This window comes from Schistocerca nitens, chromosome 6 (genome assembly GCF_023898315.1).
Source record: "Schistocerca nitens isolate TAMUIC-IGC-003100 chromosome 6, iqSchNite1.1, whole genome shotgun sequence".
NCBI classification, from domain to species: domain Eukaryota; kingdom Metazoa; phylum Arthropoda; class Insecta; order Orthoptera; family Acrididae; genus Schistocerca; species Schistocerca nitens.
In genome coordinates this window covers 480,674,545-480,691,840 of record NC_064619.1, presented here as the reverse complement: position 1 = coordinate 480,691,840, position 17,296 = coordinate 480,674,545, and positions in this window count along the sequence as shown.

The window sequence follows — 17,296 nt, the reverse complement described above, 5'->3', positions numbered from 1 at the left end:
ATATTTTTTTGAATGTTATTTATTGTGCAGAAGTGGTACAAAGCTGTATCACCTTTTAACGTAATCTCCCCCACGCTCAATGGAAGCCCTCCAGTTCTTACAAAATGCATAAATTAATTTAGAAAAAAAATTCTTTTGTAGTCCGCGCAACCACTCATGCACCGCGTGGTGTACCTCTTCATCAGAACGGAACTTATTTCCTCCTATTGCTCCTCTGATGGTCCAAATATATGGAAATTACTTGGGTAAGGTCTGGTGAGTATGGTGGATGAGGAAGACACTCAGAATGCGGGTCTGTGATTGTTGCAACTGTTGTACGGGCAGTGTGGGGCCTTGCATTCTCATGTTGCAAAAGGACACCTGCTGTCAGCAATCCACGTCGCTTTGATTTGATTGCAGGCCGCATATGATTTTCTAGGAGATCTGTGTATGATGCACTGGTGACAGTGGTCCCTCTAGGCATGTAATGCTCCAAAATGACGCCTTTTTCGTCCCAAAAGAGAGTCCGCGTAACCTTCCCTGCTGACGGTTCTGCCGGCCGTAGTGGCCGATCGGTTCTAGGCGCTTCAGTTTGGAATCGCGAGACCGCTACGGTCGCAGCTTCGAATCCTGCCTCAGGCATGGATGTGTGTGACGTCCTTCGGTTAGTAGGTTTAAGTAGTTCTAAGTTCTAGGGGACTGTTGACCTAAGGAGTTAAGTCCCATAGTGCTCAGAGCCAGCCTGATGCTTCTGTTCGAAACTTCTTTGGGTTTGGTGATGAGGAATGGCGCCATTCCTTGCTCGCTCTCTTCGTTTCCGGTTGATGGAAGTGAACCCAGATTTCGTCCCCAGTAACGATTCTTGCAAGGAAGCCATCACCTTCTCCTTCAAAGCGCCGAAGAAGTTCTTCACAAGCATCAACACGTCGTTCTCTCATTTCAGGAATCAGCTGCCGTGGCACCCACCTTGCCGACACTTTGTGAAACTGGAGCACATCATGCACAATGTGGTGTGCTGATCCATGACTAATCTGTAAACATGATGCAATGTCATTCAGTGTCACTCGGCGGTTTTGCTTCACTATGGCTTCAACTGCTGCAATGTTCTTTGGAGACACAACTCGTTGTGCTTGACCTGGACGAGGAGCATTTTCCACTGAAGTCACACCATTTGTGAACTTCCTACTCCATTCGTAGACTTGCTGCTGTCACAAACATGCATCACCGTACTGAACCTTCATTCGTCGATGAATTACAATACGTTCCAAACGCTGTTCTTCCGCGGTGTAAGTCGCAAGTGGGGCGGCGTTAGGTTAGGTTAGGTTACGTTACGTTATACTGATACTGCGACGGTATCTGTGCATCTGCACTATGCTGCCACCTACAGGTCATTCTGCACGCTGTTTGTAGCACGCTTACCATATTACCGGATAAAGGCTCGAAATTGCGATTTGTTATAAAAAATTTAAGGCTCAAACTGGTTCAAAGGGCTCTTAGCATTATGGGACTTAACGTCTGAGGTGATCAGTCCCCTAGAACTTAGAACTACTTAAACCTAACTAACATAAGGACATCACACACGTCCATGCCCGAGGCAGGATTCGAACCTGCGACCGTAGTTGTCGCGCGGTTCCAGACTGTAGCGCCTAGAACCGCTCGCCATCCCGGCCGGCCAAATTTAAGGTTTTCATTTGACTCACCCTGGTATGAAGCAAAGTTTTTCCATTCTTTTTGATGTAGGACATGAGCCACCTTTTATTACTTCCATATAAGCTCATAAAAAAGCATTGTTATTTCTACTGTCAAATGGTGTGGATGGATCACAGGAAATACTGACTGCTGCTGCGTCTTTGTGTCAGGTCCTCTTGTTTCGAATCTGCCGTATAGCACGCATAGAAGCCAGCTTAATTAGATTTTGATCTCATTCAAAAGGTGCGCTGCCAATTTAGCGAACATACCGCCATCCATTTACCGCCAAATAGTAGGCCTTATATCAGCAGTATATTCGCGCTAATGAGATTAACCTCTCTTAGAATGCTATAGCTCCTGTCTCTCTCCCGCATCTTATTGAAGAAAACATCTGTCGTAGCGATACTGAACATCTGCCTCGTATAAGTGGTTCGTTCAATGGCGAATCTACATATACCTATCAATCGACTATCTACTTATCAAATTTGTTCACCTGGTCTCATTCATGTTAATTCAGTTCCTTCACCACGCAACGTCCAATTATGCGACAAGAAGTAGCATTTAATTCTTAGTGAAGGGAAGCGCTCCTGTGGCGAGCGATCAGTTAGCTGCGCTGACCTGTGTTAATGATCGTCTACCTTCCTCCACGTGCATCACCACGGTAACTCCTCTCTTGCTGATCGACTTTTTGAAGGCAGCAAATATGATGTGCAGCTCTTAAATTAAGATGCGGACAGACGATTATCATGCTTAAGGGTGAGGCCTGGCGTTCGAGTGGAGGCACCCCGCGCCGGCTTGTTCACGAAAGCGGCGAAGCAAGTGAGGCCGCTGGCACATAGAGCACTGCACTGTGAAGGCAGACATTTCCGGAATGTCAGCCAAAGTGGGAGGTCGGGTGCGCCGAGCCGGGAAGACGCGCTGTGCGTTGCGGCCTTCGTATTGGCGAGTGTTGTGATTGCACGTTGATATCATCGCTGTAGAAGAGCGAGCACCATCAGCCTTGACGTTCTGCCTTTCCGTCCAAGACTTTCTCTGGATCACAAGTGGCCAATACCTCTTTCTAAATCTGGTGCGACATTTGTCTGATAGGAGCATGTTTTGTGTGTGAAAAAGAGTAATTCTGTAACCGTTCTGAAGCCTTATTGGAAGTTGGGGACAAAGATTTGCGTAGTAGCGTAATCAGCCGGCCTTAGATCCTGGCAATGTTTCCGCGACTTAACTGCATGTTTGTGTTGGAAAAGATACACGGTGGCGACTGTTAGACTGCTTGAAGTCATTGTGCAAGCCTGTTATTCCACCGCTAAGTTTCGTAGCACCTATTAACCCACTTTTGTTATTCCTTTTCTGTTCTGTTTTGGGCAAACAATTAAAATGTACTTAAAACAATTGGTTTTAGATATCCTTATACCATTTCCATAAATTCTGATATGGTACCAATTCTGACGTTGGAGTTGGTAATGTAAGCAATACTAAAGAAAAATCAAACCTTGTTCATAGGATTTGTTGGCGTGGGAAAAGTGGTCGACAATGTAATATCCTGCAAGATTTTCGAAATTCTGAGAAAATAGGATTAACCTTTAGAGAGATACGGGTGATACATGGTATGCACAGGAACCAAGAGGGAATAATGAGAGTGGAAGACCAAATATGAACTGCTCTTATCAAAAAGAGTCTATGACACGGATGTAGTCTTTCGATTCTACTATTCAATCTATACATCGAAGATGTAATGACGTTAGTAAAACAAAGGTACAAGAGTGGAATTAAAAGTCAGGGTAAATAGATATCAATGATAAGATTCGCTGATGACATTGCTATCCTTAGTGAAAGTGAAGAAGAATTACAGGATTTGCTGAATGGACTGAAAACTCTGTAAGACGTCGTGGTCTCCTGACCTTCATTGCGTACATTATTCCGCCCTCACAGTCATAATTCGCACATCAAGACCCTTCATTCGAACCCAAAATCGATAAGATAAGGTCAATGTTGTATGAATTCATGTAAGGCCGGTGTGGCCGTGCGGTTAAAGGCGCTTCAGTCTGGAACCGCGTGACCGCTACGGTCGCAGGTTCGAATCCTGCCTCGGGCATGGATGTGCGTGATGTCCTTAGGTTAGTTAGGTTTAATTAGTTCTAAGTTCTAGGCAACTGATGACCTCAGAAGTTAAGTCGCATAGTGCTCAGAGCCAATTCATGTAAACGATATGTAAATAACAAGTTCAAATGGTTCAAATGGCTCTGAGCACTATGGGACTCAACTGCCGAGGTCATTAGTCCCCTAGAACTTAGAACTAGTTAAACCTACCTAACCTAAGGACATCACAAACATCCATGCCCGAGGCAGGATTCGAACCTGCGACCGTAGCGGTCTTGCGGTTCCAGACTGTAGCGCCTTTAACCGCACGGCCACTTCGGCCGGCTAAATAACAAGTAAATTGCACAGTGTGCATCGAGTTGAAATACTCGAGGCTGGCATACACACACACACACACACACACACACACATTCAAGACACGACGGTCACAAAAGCTTTTAATTTGGGAGAGGCAAACCACATACCAGGAGGTCAATCCCTTCAGAGGACGAGTCAACCTATCTACGTTGGCCGACAACCGCCCGTAGAGGAGACAACGTTTGCCCGAGTGAAAAGGGAGAATGACGCTGTGTTTGGCTTAAAAGCAAATTCTGCTACATTGTGTGGGAGCGTCCTGCCTACGCATTCTTTATAAACATAGCACGCAGTTTCAGAGGTTTTCACAGGGAGACAGCGAACGCCAAACACCGATGCTACAGATTTCCGGATTGGTCGCCTTAAACGAAACGTCATTCTCCCGATTTAGAAGAGCAATGCTGATTGGCAGTCGATATTCCTGTCGCCTGGAGCTGAAGGAGTAATGGAAGAGACGGAAAGATATACCCCTTCACATCTGGTGTGGAGAGGGGCCGTTCCGTTGTCGCTCTTGGAGCGAGAACACGTAACGAGAGCGTGTGCACTTGTACGTGTACTCAAAGAGCGAGGAACAAGTCTCTTCTCAGTACTTCACTGGGAGAGCACCTCTGTCAAGAGCTAATCGGAGTGCCACTCTATATTGACTCCTTGCAATTAAGCGTTGTTCATTGTGTTGGCCGCCACACTTATTGTGCGGTGTGAACGGACAGAGTTATAATTGAACGCCTGTGAGCGAATTTTTGAGTGGCATCGAGGTGGACTGGTTACCTGACCGGTGTATCACGCCAATAGTTAGACTAGGGGTGAATAGGAGTCCTTGACTTCATCAAGGCGTAGGGAGAGTTTGATTGGCGAAGGTCAGTCCAGATAGAATGAGAGTTATCTTATTTGTCAGCAGCGAGCGGTGCACACAGCAGTCATCGCAGCTTACGGTATTGTGGGCTACAGCTCTTGCGAGCCCCTATATTTCCTCCACTACAGTACACTTCACTGCATTTGACATGCAAAAGCCTCGAGCATACCTAGCAACATTCTAACGGATAATTATTCAAGTTGAGTAGGTGTGGCTCTCAGCCATTCTACCAAGTCAATATAACCATCTTAAACTTTGTATAGAAATTTCATTAGCGAATCCAATCCTTAAGAGGTAACTTCACATTCCAAAAACAACCCAGAAGTAGGTTGTTCAGTTCATAACTAAAAGTGCCATTGGGATTTCAGAGAATTTTTGCAAAAAAAATAATAATTTTCTTTAGTTTCATATTTTTCTTACACTAACTAGCACTACGCCAGTACCCAAGTATCCCACTAGTTATGTAAGAAATTTTGTGAATTTTTGTGTCATTTCCTTCAGTAGACGACTCTAGAAGATATTTATTGCTGAAAGTTTTTCAGGCATTTCTCTTTAGAACGTTAGGAGCGTCTGTCTGACTTCTGTAGTAGTGTGAGGGTTGACATTGCATCTTGCAGGGGTCACAGGATAAAGGGTACATCTCAGATTAATCCGTTGCGCAGAATGACAGAATAGCACCCACACGACGCTCACAGAGAATGGCGATCCTGCCAGGACAGGTAAAATAGGTAAGCTACCAGGATAGGAAAGTGTCAGGATAGTTAGGTACGGCAGGTCGCAGCAGTAGCACTTTGAAGAACTTTCTTTCATGTATTAAATAGCTATTTGCAAAGATTGGGATCAGAATAGATACAGGTAGTGAAGAAAGCAGAATTGTAGGGAAAAGGGCGTTTGTTATTGTGTAGGAAAATTTTGCATTTTTTACGACTTTTGTGTAGCTGTTAGTGCCTAGAATTGTCAGGTGATAGGCGCAGACGCGGAGTAACGCAGACACGCAGTGTGGCGCAGCATCATGTAAGTTAGAATTAAGAAATAACATTTTTCTCCCTTTGCAAGCCCACAGGTGGAGATTGGAGACTGTAGCAGAGCAGACAGAACATTAGCCGAGAAGTCATGACGTTGTTGTTGTTGGTTCAACCAACTGGTAAGTGGTCGTACAGTTTTGTAGATAGGGTTGTGGTGTGTTGAAAGAATTTCCATGTTAACGAGAGTACAAGCCAAAAGGTTACGTGAGAGACAGCAAGTAGACGAGATGGGGGAGAATCAACCAGATAGCAACTAAACGAGCTTATTGAGAATAGGACAGAAGATTAACCTAAGAATAGGACAGACGGTGAATCAGAGAATAGGACAGTCGGGGAGCGGCAGAATCAGCAGGCTCAATTAGACTGGGACAAAATTGAGACAGATCAGACCGATGGGAATCGAAGGGACGAGAACATCTAATTTCCAGAACATGAAATTCCAGGTTGGGCACATTCTGAGCCAGAAATAGACAGCCCACGTAGGAAATCGCAAATATTAGAAGCGAAATGAGCACAGGAAACGCGTTTGCTTGCCGCATATTCAGGGACAGAATGCGCGTCAATACAGTCAATGAACCGGCAGTTAGCTAACGTTCAAAGAAAAGTAGACAGCGAGGAAGAGGGGGAACATTTAGAATGCGTCGAACCTATCGTACACATTCCAAATATGCCCCAACAACAGACACAGAATTTTGCGGAGTTACGAGCCCCACGAAAAGGTCCCGTAACAGACGCGACTGTACCTGCAAACACAAGACATACACAACAGAGAGGGCAGAATACGGAGTTCTTTGCGCCTCGTAATGGTTCAATGACAAACGCAACTGGTCTTCAACACAGACAGCACGGGTTATTGCAGTTATCAAACTTAGAAATGCCACAGCATAGCCCAGTAAACGACGTAACTGACCGACGAGAAAACAATAGATCGAGAATACATAGTTCAGCAGAAGGTAGTGTTACAGGACAGGACGCGATCATGGAGATGTTACAAAAAATGAACGCTATTATGACGATACAGAATCAGGATATTAATACACAGATAACGAAACAGAATACACAGATGACAAAACCGTATCAGGAATTGAAACAGGATAATCAGGAATTGAAATACGATAATCAGGCTATTAAGACACAGATCCAACAGGTTAAAATCCAGATGGAAGAAGGGATCGCCAGAATTGATAGTCAGATCACTCAGATAAACAAAGACGCGAAAGAATCTAGAGAAACAATTCAGGTACTAACACAAGATCAGCAGCAATTACGCACTGACGTGGGCAAGGTCCAATTGGACATCGTAAACGTTGACAAAAAGGTGGAACGTTTCACGAAAATAGCCACTCGAACAGCAATACAAATTTCGGAAGAACAAGCAATTCAAAGCAAGGTCGCAAAGGTTGCACTGAAAAAATATGATCAGCGGATCAATAAAATAGAACTTAAAAACAAAGATCAGTTTGAAAAGCTTCGAACAGAGTTGATACAAACTATCGAAGAAAAGATCGAGACGGATTACACCTGTAGCGAAACAACTGACACGTCAAGCATTAATTCAGTACACGAACACGCGCCGTCTAAGAAAGTTCAAGTAGAACCAAGGCTAGACATAACACTCGCGCAGAAATCGAAACTGAAAACCCCGATTAATGTAATACATGACATGCCACAGGACCAGGCACAGTATCTAGGAAAACGGAACACATACATTCAGCCGATACCAAACGAAAGACAGGCAACTGAACCAGTAAATCCAGTGACACAACATAATAGCAGCACAGGTACTATACCGCGAAAGACGAGAGTAGAAACACACTAACAACACTTTTGTTCACCAATGATACGATATGACGCGGATATGAGTCAGGAAATTGAGAATAGGCAGACAGGCAGTAGATTACCAGAGAATAAACACGACGACACAAGCAGTGGCAGATTATTTAAGTCCTTGAATCAGCCACAAACCGGATTTATGAGTAGATATCATACAGACCACTTCCTTACAGTTAGAAAATTTCAACATTTCAAGGAAGAAGGTGGTAGCTTGCACGCACGCACATTCATCGATTAGTTTCAAGTAGACTTACAAAACCGCTGGAGCGTAGCTCACAAACTTGACTTCATTTGTGCACACATGTCAGGGACAGTAGCAGAGGTGATGCAGAAGATCGCGGCTACCTGTACGTCTTACCTACGGTTCAGAACAGCATTTCTCGAAAGATATTGGTCTAGGGAGGCGCAAAACAAAATTAAAGACGAGTTACTTCAGATGACACCATATGAAAACTCAGGAGAGAAAAGCGTGGTCAAATTCTTTGATACAATGGACAAAAAGAATCAATGCCTAGATAAACCATACAGTAACGGAGAGCTGATACGTCTATGTAGACTGAAATTATCGGTAAATTATCAACAGGCGACAGTAGAAAAAAATGAAAATACCGAAGAATTCAAAGAGGTTTTAAGGGAACTTGAATTTATGTTTAAAGAAGACGAGGTGAAAGCAAAAAAAAAAAAAAAAAAAGGAAAGGGAACAGCAAAAGGAGAGGACTAGGAACGAATGTTCCAATAATAATAATCGTAATCCTAACACCAATAATTTCAGGCAATTTAACAGACAAGGACAGTGGCACAGTGGAGACAATTCGCGTAGAAACGATAACCAGAATAATTGGTACCGAAATAGGAGCGGTAATTGACGCTCATACAGTGGCGGATATGGGTTTAGGAATCAAAATGCCCACGGTCAAGGGTACTTTGAAAGAAGTCACGATGTTACAAACAGCAACTGGCGAGACCAATGCGCGAATAATTACAGGGGAAACTATGGTCCACAGAGACAAGAACAACATAGCAAAGAGAAACCAGATGTAGAAGTTAGGCCACCGAATACCGCAGAACGTAAAGACTGAATTGAAAAATGCGGAAGAGGTTAGGCAAACTAACGTCCACCCTATCTTACACTAACCACTAAATCAAAAAATAAATTAAGAATCAACAAAATGACACAATAATTAAAAGAAAAAGAGACACAATACTCACTACCAATCTCTTATAGTATCAAGAACACTACAACATGCACACAAACAATAAATGGCACACAACAATTAAAAGAATGAAGAAGTGGTAGGCTATAAAAATGATAGATATATGCTTTAATTAAATTATCATATGAGAAATAAATAACAATTTTCTTCATTTTTATAAACATTGCATTGTATAGAGTCAAAATCTCTTGTTGTTTGTATAAAAGAAAACATTGTAAAAAATTTCTCTAGACGAAAAAAGGGATATCGCCACCAACACCCAATCACCAGCTCCCTTAACACCAGATGCTTCAAGATAGCGACGGAGAGGGCACATAGGGCAATAACAACAACATGAGGACCAACGCCACACTGGAAATGCAGGTTGTAACCAGGTTGGACTTCAGGAGGACAACGCACAGCACGGACATTTCATATGTCACGATACTGCTACACAACGGAAGAGCGTGGGGAGAATCATAATACGACGAGACGACAATGAAGGTACAAAAAATTACTAAGATCTACAAACTCATCAAGTAACATTTGGAAAGGCAGTCAGATCCTACAAATCCTATATCATTCCTACACTATAATTCACATATTCCTAGCCCAAGAAGAACAAAAGAATGCAAGAAAGAAGAGAAGAAGATGCAAGATGAAGAAGGACAGTAGACAGCAAGGTACCTTTCTCTCCTATCCTAAAAAGCAAATTGCTACAAACGTCTTTCCATGAACTTTAAGGCATGTCAACTGCTACAACCACCCCTCCAAAAACAAACCTTGAATCGTCAAACAAGTACAAGCGAACGGCAAACGGAGTATTAAGTAGTACCAAACAACATTATCGAGAAATAGATTCAGCAAAATGATAAACATTTCTCTAAGATGATTCAGTGCACCATCGGAAAAGAAGAGTTCAAAGCACTCAGTTTAATTGAGGGGATATTTTCTGCTTGTAATTTAGTAAACTGATAGAAATTGGGGGTAATGTCAGTTTTCTTCCAATCATAAAGCGATGAGCGATCCATTGACGTTTGTTTAGTCCTACTTTCATGTTTATTAGAATAAGGTTCTGGTTCAGGCGACGTAGTTCTGCCGTTATACTCTGCTCTGTCCCGTCTGATGACTTTTGCTTCATCTGATGTTGAGAGTTGTCGACCAAACAAATAGTCAACAGTACTGCGTGTTTCTTGAGCATCTCTATCTTCTTCTGTCTCCGGAAGATCAAAGCATGTATTTTCCTCTGAAAAGTCTTCGTCTTCCTCAAAAATGGCAAACTTGTGACTTTTTTATTAATAAAAAGCCATAAGTGCCTAATGTTCCCATTTGCGAACAAACAAATATTTATGATGCTTCCTAATAAACTAGTAAAGGTATTATAATTAATTTTATATGGAACACTTCCTTACATTACTAAGATATTAAGAACAAGAAAAACAGATCAAGAAAGATTTGTAGAATACTTACTACTGTAGAATACTTACTTCTTGGCAGACATGTCAACTATAATTACTGCCATTATTCACAGCTATCATCTGTTATAAAGAAAATATGAAAGTTCACTTATCAACACTAGTGGCAAACAACTGAAAGGAAAAATGCTATTACCTTGTAGCAGAAATAGTACATATTTTAGCGAAAGGAAGACCGTTTCTTCGAGGTTCGCACAAGAAGAAGGTTTTCCCTTTCTCAAACTTTTTTTCTAGTGTACAAGCAACCATCTTTTCTGATACCCACCAGGAGTTTCTGAATGCATCCCCCAGTTTACAACTTATTTTAGTGTCATTCAATCTTTTTCCTACTCGAGGTCTGGCGAGAGCTTTGACTTCGATCACTACTGTAGTTGGCCGGCCGTTGTGGCCGAGCGGCTCTAGGCGCTTCAGTCTGGAACTTCGCGACCGCTACGGTCGCAGGTTCGAATCCTGCCTCGGGAATGGATGTATGTGGTGTCCCTAGGTTAGTCAGGTTTAAGTCGTTCTAAGTTCTAGGGGACTGATGACTTCAGATGTTAAATCCCATACTGCTCAGAGCCATTTGAACCATTTGAACTGTCATTTGTGCATTTCTCTTGGAGAGAATCTACTTCTCCGTTGGCAAGGTCATAAACGTCTGTCTTGCGGTTAGAGCAGTGGTGCCAACGGAATTATCATGAAGCATAGATGACAAAATAATCACAGTCTTTCCCTTTGTAAACCCAGATAGACAAGGAGGGGTAGGAATTCACTTGGTATATCTCCTTTTATTGCATCTCATTGTCCCAACATAAGTCTGTTCCTTGATGTTCATGATATCCACAAGCTCTACAGAAGAATACGAGCTGTCCCTTGTGAAGTTCCTATTTGTTCCTTGTACAGGTCTCCATGCATTTGAGAACTTTCGGTCTTCTTCTGAAAGAGTGTCTGCTTCTGAATCTTTGCTAATATAAATATATTCGTTCAGAAAATGTTCATTTCTAATTCGTAAAGATACACCCGTTTTAAGCTGTATTAGGTAGGTTCCTCGGGTATGTATAATCTGAATGTGCACCGACCATGAAATCTTATGAGCATCTCATCAACGCATGGTGAGGTACCAATGATATACACTACTTCTTAATTATGCATAAACTTCGAAAATAGTTCCGAAATTGGAGACGTAGGATCTGTTTTCTTTCTCTCTTGTCAAATTGTAGCGTTGAAAGAAGTATATTGAAACTATATTCGCTCATGACTCGACGAAATAATCACTGTCTGAACCATCTGTTGTAAAAATAACACTACTACTCTCATGATTCGACTTGAATACTGTAGAATACAATAAGTCCCAACAAAGCGGGAAGTTTTGTAATGTCTATGACACACAAGTCAGTGCAGTGTGGAAGTTCATATTTCTGCCTTTCAGTTTTACGCTGGTTCAAGCTACTGTTTCTAGTAGCATTTCTTCAGATTCAGCTATATTGTATACGTGCATGACGTTCTATACCTGGCAACGATGTTGTGCTTTTGTGTCCTGCTTCTTGTGATGAAAGTTTCTCAGTTTCTCAAGACCACATTAACCCGTTTTTCCCATAACAAACCTTACTACGGATATTGCTTACTACAACAATTTCCTTTCATCGCCATAAATTTCAAAATCATCACATCCTTCCAGGGAGATATCTTCCTCACACTCATCAACATTACTTGCGCAATTTAGCCGCGATTGTATTACCGAATTTGAGTCTGTGTCACTTGGACGACCGCTGCTACACGTGGGCCTAACTTCACTTGACGTAACGTAGCTGAAGAGCCAAAGAAACTGGTACACCTGCCTAATATCGTGTAGGGCCGAGCGAGCACGCAGAAGTGCCGCAACGAAAAATGGCATGGACTCGACTAATCTCTGAAGTTGTGCTGAAGGTAACTGGCACCATGTATCCTGCAGAGCTGCCATAAATCCGTAAGAGTACGAATGGGTGCAGATCTCTTGTGAGCACCGCGTTGCAAGGCATCCCGGATATACTCACTAATGTTCGTGTCTGGAGAGTTTGGTGGCCAGCGGAAATGTTAGAGGAGTGTTACAGAAGCCACTCTACAGCAATTCTGAGCGTGTAGGATGTCGCATTGTCCTGCCGGAATTTCCCAAGTCCGCTGGAATGCACAAAGTACATGAATGGAAGCAGTTTATCAGACAGGATGCTTAGGTACGTGTCACCTGTCAGAGTCGTATCTAGACGCACAAGGGGTCTCATATCACTCCAACTGCACACGCCCCACACTATTACAGAGCCTCTTCCACCTTGAAGAGTCCTCTGCTGACATAGGGTCCATGGATTCATGAGGTTGTCTCTATACCCGTACTCGTCCATCCGCTGGATACCATTTGAAACGAGACTCTACCGACCAGGTACATGTTTCCAGTCATCAACATTCCAATCCAGATGTTTACGGGCCCAGGCGATGTGTAAATCTAAGTGTCGTGCGGTCATCAAGGATACACGAGTGGGCCTTCGCCTCCGAAAACCCATATCGACGACATTTAGTTGAATGGTTCACACTCTGCCACTTATTGATGGCCAGGCACTGAAATTTGCGGAAGGGTTGGACTTCTGTCGCGTTTAACGTTTCTCGTCAGTCGTTGCTGGTCCCGTTCTTGTAGGATTTTTTCCGACCGCAGTGATGTCAGAGCTTTGATGTTTTATCGGATTCCTGATACGGTACGCTCGTGAAATGGTCGTAGGGGAAAATCCCCATTTCATCGCTGCTTCGGGGATGTTGAGTCCCATCGCTCGTGCGCCGACTATAACACCACGTTTACACTTATGTATATCTTGCTAACCCGCCATTGTAGCAGCAGTAACCAAGCTAACAACTGCGACAGACACTTTTCTTACATGGGTGTTGCCGACCGCAGCGCCGTTTTCTGCCTGTTTACGCATTTGAATACGCAGGCCTATGCGAATGTCTTTAGCCCTCTCGTGTATTAACGCTGCATTTCTCACTTGGTAACAGCTTGAAACAAACTGAAACCTCAGCGATGCTCAAGAACAGCAGTGCACGCGGTAGACAGAAGTTGGGGCAACGAACACAAAGCAACATAAAACTGTAGAATCATTGATCTGTATGAAGGACTTCACATGACAAATTACGGATTAAAAAACACAATTTAGTCGGGCACTTATAAATAAAGCCCGAAGTAAGTAAATTAATAACGATGTCTGGCGATTGTCGCAGAACCAAGAGAACGTCGATTGACAATGTCGCCGACTTTGAAATTCATAATTAGCTGTTATATTGATTTATTGTCAACCTAGATAAACAAAACTTTAAATGATATTAACATTTGTCTTCCGACACGATAACGTAGAACTGTTTTCGAAGTTACGTTTCTATTCACCCTGTTGTTTGTATTCACCCAGTTTTAAGGCACGGGACGCCACTGGGATTGCTTCTCCTTCACCTCCGGTTCTCATAGACCTGTAACTGTGCTTTATCTTCAAGGTAACAGTGATTTCTGTCAACAAGTCCTAGTCCACATGTTACTCAAGCTGCCCCGACCTACCTCGATACATAGTAAGATTTAGTTTCCTGCTATCCTTCATCGCGTCGCAATTTTAATGGCCAACAGCATCCTTTTCTTTTGCTTTTGTATTTCCATCTTTTTAGCAGGACGTCTTTGGGACGTTTTTATTTTTTGTCACGATTTTCTTTTGATTGTCTAACTTCACTGCAATGAAGCCATTGGATCATGCATCGATAAATGCACTCTATTTTCCGTACGCAACTCGAAAAGGTGTAAATTCGACAATGTGACACAAACATCCCACATTCTCTCACTGGGGAATTGCCGGTTTTGAGGTACCTGGTTAGCCTAGCCTCTCCAGAATATGGACCACTTGTCGTGTCGATATGGTAACTATACTGGAAGCCAGCGTGAGCTGTTACTTGCAGTAGAAGCTGACAGTTTTTAAGTGCTAAATAGATAAAATTATAGTATCTTCGGATTAGTACCATTTTTTGAAACGTATCTGTGTATTACTGACACTGTGCACTGTGACATTAACATAAACATCGAATGGTGTCCCAGCTACACTGTGAGAAACCATACATATAATACGATATCCACACAAAGTGTCAGCGCAATGTTTGCTCTGTCTACAGGAGGCGCTAGCTAAGAGTAATCAAATCGCATTTCCACGGGCGGAACTGTATATGGAGTTCAATAAATATATCAAGCCTGAACAAGTTTACATGACTGCATATGGAATGCGACTTTACATTAGTCTTAGCTCTGGAGAAAGTGTTGTACGGTACTGCAGATATTTTAGTGAAAATACTTTTCTCTTTGCTTCAAGTGTCAAGCAAGTGCAACCAACTTCCCACAGATTTCGTTACATCAAAGTGCCTCATGAGTTCCCCTATGGCTGACTCGTACCGATCATTGGAATTTGAGATCCGAGATTTTTACTTCACAAAGAGATTTACATTTGTGTCTGCTCAATGTTTATCTCTTCTTACATCATGAGGAAGTGTATGAACTGTCGGCAACACCACGACCAGCTTCCCTGTGCCAGCCTACGAGATATGTATCAGCTTGAAACAGAGAATGGATGAAGAATATACGCTTTAAAAGCATCATTTTTCTGAAGTCCTTTCCTAGATGAGAAGCAACTGAACCAAATCAGTCAGTAAAAGCCTAGGTCCTGCTATCACCTACATAGTAGCATCATAAACGATGAAATACATATGAATCAAAATTATTTATACTCAGAAATAAATTTAAAATGCGAGGTGCTTTAAGAGAAAGTGGGTATGCATTACGTGATTTTCGAGGTATTCGCACATTTGTTTGAAGATCACGACATTTTCCACGTTCGGATCTTGATAAAGTGAAGAGGTGTACTCCATTTGAACAATGTATGTACACTTTACTGTTTGGCTAAATTCGAAAGTTTATTAGCACATCTCTGACCAGGTTGCTGCGCAAGGTCTTTGGGATGGATCAGGAAAATAAAGGTACATAGAAATTTAGAATATGTGTTGAGAAGGGCCGCCTAATGTAAGGAGTAACCTGGCTATAGATGAATGCTGGAAGAAGGTCATTAAGGATTTCTGAATTAAAGCTGCAGGGAGAAATACCACTGAATTGGTGGGTAGACGATATGGAACAGGATATAAAAACACTTAGAGGATGGCGAAAAATCGACCTGAAGAGAACAGAACGGGAAACTTGTTGTAGAGGGCTATAATGCCAAGAATAGATTAAAAAGAAGAAGGAAGAAGAAGAAGAGCAGAAACAAAAATTAGTTCTTGAAGCAACATATATATCACCTCCTCCCACCATACTTTCAGCCTACAGCTCCAGAGTAGGCCTAATCGATTCCCGATTCCAGGGGCAGGCACGGGGGCTCAGTGTTCTGTGAGAGGCGGCCACCCTCCGTAAAATAAATAACTTGACGTTGTCTTATGTGACCTACGCCCGGAGCAAATGATAAAGAAAATAAGGGAATAGCGTCTTTGACTAGTAATCAAAACGTCCTCGGTCCCAGGTTCTCGCCGTGCCACAGCATAAATTTTGAGTAAAAATCCTCACCAAAGGCGGCCGAAAACATCCGGTATAAGAAGTCACCTCCATTCTGCCAACAGAACTGTCAAAGACGACAGAGGCTCAGGGCACTCTCTTGCTCTTGGGGTGTGAAATGTTTCTATAAGACGGAAGAATCAGCAACGATAAACGCCATAAGAATGCAGAAGATGATCTCTCTATTGCCAAAAGATTCCGGACTAGTCCCGCAGCCGGCCGCTGTGGCCGAGCGGTTCTAGGCGCTTCAGTCTGGAACCCCGCTGCTGCTGCGGTCGCAGGTTCGAATCCTGCCTCGGGCGTGGATGTGTGTGATATTCTTAGGTTAGTTAGGTTTAAGTAGTGCTATGTCTAGGGGACTCATGACCTCAGATGTTAAGTCCCATAGTGCTTAGAGCCATCTAGTCCCCCATTCATACCTCCGCCAGGGGCCGAAAAGGGGTGAGTTGAGAAAAAGGTTGAGTAACCAACGACGGGATAACGTTCTGCCAGTCGGAGAGTGGAATGTCAGAAATTTGAACATGGTAGGGAAGCTAGAAAATCTGAAATCAGAAATGCTGAGGCTTAATCTAAAGTGGGAGACCAGTGAAATGAAATGTAAAGAAAACAAGGATTTCTGGTCAGACGAGTATAGTCAAACCGACACCGACAACATTAGTTCGGGTATACAATCCGACGTCACAAGCAGCAGATGATGAGATGGATAAAGTGTATGAGGATACTGAACGGGTAATTCAGTAGGTAAAGGGAGACAAAGTCAAATATTTATGGGGGACTAAAATGCCAGTCTAGGGGAAGGAATAGAAGAAGGATTACATGAGACTAAGGGCTTGGTAGTAGGAATGAGAGAGAAGAAAGACAGAGTTCTTCAATAAATTTCAGATGGTAATAGCAAATACTCCGTTCAAGAATCACAAAAGGATGAGGAAGGCCGGAAGATTTTGGAAGATTTCGGTTAGATTACATTATGGCCAGGCAGAAATCAGGTATTCGAGGGTAAAGGATACCCAGGAGCAGATGTAGATTCCGTTCACAATTTAGTAATGATGAAGAGAAGGATGAACTTGAACACACTTGCGATAACAAATAGCTCCGTAGACAGTTCAGTTGAAGAGGAATGGACGTCTCTAAAAATGACATAATTTGAAATGAAAAATATAGTTACAAGGAAGGTAACTGTGAAGAAACAAAAGGTAACTGAAGAAATACTTCAGGTGATCGAGGAAAGAAAGAAG